Source organism: Cherax quadricarinatus, chromosome 82 (genome assembly GCF_038502225.1).
Source record: "Cherax quadricarinatus isolate ZL_2023a chromosome 82, ASM3850222v1, whole genome shotgun sequence".
Classification (NCBI taxonomy): domain Eukaryota; kingdom Metazoa; phylum Arthropoda; class Malacostraca; order Decapoda; family Parastacidae; genus Cherax; species Cherax quadricarinatus.
In genome coordinates this window covers 4,204,701-4,211,462 of record NC_091373.1, presented here as the reverse complement: position 1 = coordinate 4,211,462, position 6,762 = coordinate 4,204,701, and the positions used below count along the sequence as shown (strand labels likewise).

At 49.9% G+C, this 6,762-nt stretch overlaps 1 protein-coding gene across 1 annotated transcript in view; it reads left to right on the top strand.

Moving 5' to 3' along the window:
• Positions 1–6,258: 6,258 nt before the first annotated feature.
• Shaw (Shaker cognate w) overlaps positions 6,259–6,762 on the top strand; it is a 106,997-nt gene continuing 106,493 nt past the window's right edge. Inside the window, exon 1 of the mRNA XM_070102639.1 lies at positions 6,259–6,490. The gene's annotated coding sequence lies outside the window, so the exon portion shown is untranslated. The remainder of the gene's footprint in view (positions 6,491–6,762) is intronic.

Here is a 6,762-nt window from a genome sequence, read left to right as displayed (position 1 = left end):
ATGACCAGGTCTTGATGACCAGGTCTTGATGACCCGGTCTTGATGGCCAGGTCTTGGTGGCCATTTCTTGATGACCAGGTCTTGATGACTAGGTCTTGATGGCCAGGTCTTGATGGCCAGGTCTTGATGACCAGGTCTTGATGACCAGGTCTTGATGGCCAGGACTTGATGACCAGGTCTTGATGGCCAGGTCTTGACGACCAGGTCTTGATGGCCAGGTCTTGATGACCAGGTCTTGATGGCCAGGTCTTGGTGGCCATTTCTTGATGACCAGGTCTTGATGACTAGGTCTTGATGGCCAGGTCTTGATGGCCAGGTCTTGATGACCAGGTCTTGATGACCAGGTCTTGATGGCCAGGACTTGATGACCAGGTCTTGATGACCAGGACTTGATGACCAGGTCTTGATGACCAGGTCTTGATAACCAGGTCTTGATGGCCCGGTCTTGACGACCAGGTCTTGATGGCCAGGTCTTGATGGCCAGGTCTTTGTGGCCAGGTCTTGATGACCAGGTTTTGATGACCTGGACTTGATGACCAGGTCTTGATGACCAGCTCTTGATGACCAGGACTTGATGACCAGGTTTTGATGACCAGGACTTGATGACCAGGTCTTGATGACCAGGTCTTGACGACCAGGTCTTGACGACCAGGTCTTGATGACCAGGTCTTGACGACCAGGTCTTGATGACCAGGTAATGATGACCAGGTCTTGATGACCAGGTCTTGATGACCAGGTCTTGATGACCAGGACTTGATGACCAGGTCTTGATGACCAGGTCTTGATGACCAGGTCTTGATGACCACGTATTGATGACCAGGTCTTGATGACCAGGTCTTGATGACCAGGTCCAGGTCTTGATGACCAGGTCTTGATGACCAGGTCTTGATGACCAGGTCTTGATGACCAGGTCTTGATGACCAGGACTTGATGACCAGGTCTTGATGACCAGGTCTTGATGACCAGGTCTTGATGACCAGGTCTTGATGACCAGGTCTTGATGACCAGGTCTTGATGACCAGGTCTTGATGACCAGGTCTTGATGACCAGGACTTGATGACCAGGACTTGATGACCAGGTATTGATAACCAGGTCTTGATTACCAGGTCTTGATGACCAGGTCTTGATGACCAGGTCTTGATGACCAGGTCTTGATGACCAGGTCTTGATGACCAGGACTTGATGACCAGGTCTTGATGACCAGGTATTGATAACCAGGTCTTGATTACCAGGTCTTGATGACCAGGTCTTGATGACCAGGTCTTGACGACCAGGTCTTGATGACCAGGTCTTGATGACCAGGTCTTGATGACCAGGTCTTGATGACCAGGTCTTGATGACCAGGTCTTGACGACCAGGTCTTGATGACCAGGTCTTGATGACCAGGTTTTGATGACCAGGTCTTGATAACCAGGTCCTGACGACCAAGTTTTGAAGACCAGGTAAAGACCTGGACTGGTCTTAGAGAGGAATATTCCACAAACAAGTATTCTTCATTATTCTTTGTTCTCCTACCCACCTCTCCTACTTCCTTCATCCATCTTTACCCATTCTTCCTTCCTTCATCCACCTCTTCTACTCTTCCTTCATCCACCTCTCCCACTCTTACTTCATCCACTTCTCCCACTCTTCCTTCCTTTATCCACCTCTCCCCCTCCTTCTCTCCCCTTCCGCTTGCTAATTCCCCTCTTCGCACTTCCCCCATTCAGCTCTTATTCCCCTACCCGTCGCCCTTCCCTGAATACCCCCTCCCCCACTAAGAACAGGGGAGGGGGGAGTTGCTACTATGACCATCAGTAGTAAAAGTCGATAATCAATAGTCACTGGGAATAGTGGGGGAAGGGGGTGGGGGAGGGAGAGTGGCAGAGGGGTTGGGTGGGTTCTGGGGAGTGGAGGTAGAGGGGTGGGGATATTGGGGGGGGAGGTTATTAACGTGGTGGTGAGGGGAGTAACGGAGCAGTGCCTGACACCCAGCAGGAAGGGGAGGGAAGAGGGTGCTGTTACCCCTCCCTCCCACTCAGGTAGTGTGACTCCCCTTAGAAAAGGAATCACGTTCACCATTATTTGTTCAGCTGCTGTCTTGCTACAGCAGAGATCACGGGTCAGATGACATTCCAGGACTGTGAGCTTAGTGTGGGTGGTGGCGTACTCTTGGTATGGGTGGTGGTATAAGCTTGGTGTGGGTTTACCTCGAGTTTACCTGGAGAGGGTGGTGGTGTAAGCTTGGTGTGGGGGTGTTATAAGCTTGGTGTGGGTGGTGGTGTAAGATTGGTGTGGGGGTGGTATAAGCTTGGTGTGGGTGGTGGTGTAAGCTTGGTGTGGGTGGTGGTGTAAGCTTGGTAATGGCGTTGTGGGAACCAGGTGAGGGAGACACCATCAACGGGAGACACCATTAATGGGAGACTCCATCAACGGGAGACACCATCAACAGGAGACACTATCAACGGGAGACGCGATTAACGGGAGACAGCATTAACTGGAGGCAGCATTAACTGGAGGCAGCATCAACGGGAGACAGCATCAACGGGAGACAGCATCAACGTGAGACGGCATCAACGGGAGACAGCATCAACGGGAGACAGCATCAACGGGAGACAGCATCAACGGGAGACAGCATCAACGGGAGACAGCATCAACGGGAGACAGCATCAACGGGAGACAGCATCAACGGGAGACAGCATCAACGGGAGACAGCATCAACGGGAGACAGCATCAACGGGAGACAGCATCAACGGGAGACAGCATCAACGGGAGACAGCATCAACGGGAGACAGCATCAACGGGAGACAGCATCAACGGGAGACAGCATCAACGGGAGACAGCATCAACGGGAGACAGCATCAACGGGAGACAGCATCAACGGGAGACAGCATCAACGGGAGACAGCATCAACGGGAGACAGCATCAACGTGAGACGGCATCAACGGGAGACGGCATCAACGCGAGACAGCATCAACGGGAGACAACATCAACGGGAGACAGCAAGCACAATACCTCCTTGCCAGCAGCTTTGATGCTGGTGTAACCGTGCGGAACCTGTGAGTTATCTCAGCTGTGGTGTTGATCGGCCAGGAGATGTTGAAAGTGAGTGAGGATTGTTGGAGACATGGGGTGTTGGAGGTACAGAGAAACGGGGTGTTGGAGGTACAGAGAGACGGGGTGTTGAAGATACAGAGAGACGGGGTGTTGGAGGTACAGAGAGATGGGGTGTTGGAGGTACAGAGAAACGGGGTGTTGGAGGTACAGAGAGACGGGGTGTTGGAGGTACAGAGAGACGGGGTGTTGGAGGTACAGAGAGACGGGGTGTTGGAGGTACAGAGAGATGGGGTGTTGGAGGTACAGAGCGACGGGGTGTTGGAGGTACAGAGAGACGGGGTGTTGGAGGTACAGAGAGATGGGGTGTTGGAGGTACAGAGAGACAGGGTGTTGGAGGTACAGAGAGACGGGGTGTTGGATGTACAGAGAAACGGGGTATTACAAAAAAAGTAATTTTTAAAAGACGATGGTATTAAGATTTACTCCTTTTGTAATAAAGAGTTCGGGATACATAAATACACACATTAATATAAATTAATCTTTAATATATAAAAATCAACTATCTTTGGTCTAGAGGTATTTGAACTATGATATAATAATAATATGTACATGTTACTATAATAATTTATAATCAGCATTTTACTAAAATATAATTAATAACCCTACACAGGGTACAACTCTTGACACTACTGTCACTATATATATATATCTCTATGCTAAAACAATAAATTATAAATAACATTTTTATAATAATAAATTACAATCAACTGCCTCTCACGACACGAAGTCAGTCACACGACACTGTTCAGTGTACACTACAACCAGGCCATCTTCAGTGTCCCACGACACCCTTTTCATCTCAGTGTTCCACTACGGTCCTATGCATATCTCAGTGTTCCACTCCATCGTACGTCCCTCAGTGTCACACTACGGTCCTGGCCCAGTTCAGTGTAACACTCCAACCTTTTCTTCATGTAATGTCCCACTAAACAGCATCTGACGACTCCGGCCCACAGTTGATCAACGTAGACGGTGAGTCCACAGACATCACCGGTAGTCCATTAAATCCTCTCCAAAGGCGGTTGACACACCGCTAGCCGAACACCATGCTGCAAGCTCACTGAATGCGGCCGTCAAGTAACTGAGGCCAACAGACTCAGTGAGCTGCGGTGAGCGGTTCTTCTAACGCCAGTAGATAGGTACGATTCGGTGGTCAGGTACCTACTGCATAGACGTGTACCCTTCGGTGGTCAGGTACCTACTGCTTAGGTGTGTACAGCGAGGCGCTCAGGTACATAATATTTCTAAAGCCAGTAGACGTGTACCCTTCGGTGGTCAGGTACCTACTGCTTAGGTGTGTACAGCGAGGCGCTCAGGTACATAATATTTCTAAAGCCAGTAGACGTGTACCCTTCGGTGGTCAGGTACCTACTGCTTAGGTGTGTACAGCGAGGCGCTCTGGTACATACTGTTACTAAAGCCAGTAGACGTGTACCCTTCGGTGGTCAGGTACCTACTGCTTAGGTGTGTACAGCGAGGCGCTCTGGTACATACTGTTACTAAAGCCAGTAGACGTGTACCCTTCGGTGGTCAGGTACCTACTGCTTAGGTGTGTACCGTGAGGCACTCAGGCTCTTACTGCTCTAAGGCCGGCTCAGCAGCCCCCACATTGGGTTTGATGACGCACCCAGTGGTACTGCCGGCCGGCAGGTTAACTATTTAACCGCTAGTTTGGCAGGGGCCGCAACACGGGGTGTTGGAGGTACAGAGAGACGGGGTGTTGGAGGTACAGAGAGACGGGGTGTTGAAGATACAGAGAGACGGGGTGTTGGAGGTACAGAGAGATGGGGTGTTGGAGGTACAGAGAGACGGGGTGTTGGAGGTACAGAGAGACGGGGTGTTGGAGGTACAGAGAGACGGGGTGTTGGAGGTACAGAGAGACGGGGTGTTGGAGATACAGAGAGACGGGGTGTTGGAGGTACAGAGAGACGGGGTGTTGGAGGTACAGAGAGACGGGGTGTTGGAGGTACAGAGAGACGGGGTGTTGGAGGTACAGAGAGACGGGGTGTTGGAGGTACAGAGAGACGGGGTGTTGGAGGTACAGAGAGATGGGGTGTTGGAGGTACAGAGAGACGGGGTGTTGGAGGTACAGAGAGACGGGGTGTTGGAGGTACAGAGAGACGGGGTGTTGGAGGTACAGAGAGATGGGTGTTGGAGGTACAGAGGGACGGGGTGTTGGAGGTACAGAGAGACGGGGTGTTGGAGGTACAGAGAGACGGGGTGTTGGAGGTACAGAGAGACAGGGTGTTGGAGGTACAGAGAGACGGGGTGTTGGAGGTACAGAGAGACGGGGTGTTGGAGGTACAGAGAGACGGGGTGTTGGAGGTACAGAGAGATGGGTGTTGGAGGTACAGAGAGACGGGGTGTTGGAGGTACAGAGAGACGGGGTGTTGGAGGTACAGAGAGATGGGGTGTTGGAGGTACAGAGAGATGGGGTATTGGAGGTACAGAGAGACGGGGTGTTGGAGGTACAGAGAGACGGGGTGTTGGAGGTACAGAGAGACGGGGTGTTGGAGGTACAGAGAGACGGGGTGTTGAAGATACAGAGAGACGGGGTGTTGGAGGTAAGGAGGAGGAGGAGGGTGAAGGGGAGCCTCACTTAAGTTAGTTTATTTAAGTACATATACACTTAAATATAGTTAACCAAAATTATCATATGCAGTAACATATGCAATAAGATCACAGTAAACAGGTGATATGATACGAAAAACAACCACTGCGAAAAAAATAGTGAAATTTCAAATGCTTTCGTGATTTCTCACATTATCAAAAAATTTCATTACTTTTTCACAGTGGTTGTTTTGCCTATTGTAACATACGTATAAATTACCAAGGATAAACCAAAAAAGTCAGACAAAGTGACGGATTTCCATTGGTGTCCTTGTAATATTTAAACCTTAAACGTTAAAACTTGGCACCAGTGTGAGGGAGAAAAGAGCGAGAAAGATGGTTTAATCTATGAGAGAGGCGTTAATTACGTCACTTGTAAGAGAGGCCGCTGCTGCCTGGACAACTATGTCACCACCTACTCTATACCTCCACCTCACTCCACCTTAACCCACGCTACTCACAAATAGACCGTGGGCCATCACCACCGTTTATACTCTCCCACATGATGTTTCCTGGGAATGGTTGGGTGGGTGGAGGGCCGTGGATGGAGGTGTTTAAAGGTGGGGCAGTGAGAAGGCTAGGGAAGACAGGAACTCCTTTCAGTGGGACGACAACAAACAGTGTTCAGTTCCAGCAGTTGGTGAACCTTAGTGCTGGTATAGTGGAGTATGGTGAGGTGTAGTGGAGTATAGTGAGGTGTTGTGGAATATGGTGAGGTGTAGTGGAATATGGTGAGATGTTACGAGATATCTTCCGATCAAGAGACTTTTTAAGATTTACAAAGGTAAGCGTTAGTCTACTTGTGAGTTTGTGTGGCACTGTGTACTGGTGGTGATACTGTTACCACCAGTGTTGTGTACTAGTGATGATAGTGTTACCACCAGTGTTGTGTACTGGTGGTGATACTGTTACCACCAGTGTTGTGTACTAGTGATGATAGTGTTACCACCAGTGTTGTGTACTGGTGGTGATACTGTTACCACCAGTGTTGTGTACTAGTGATGATAGTATTACCACCAGTGTTGTGTACTGGTGGTGATACTGTTACCACCAGTG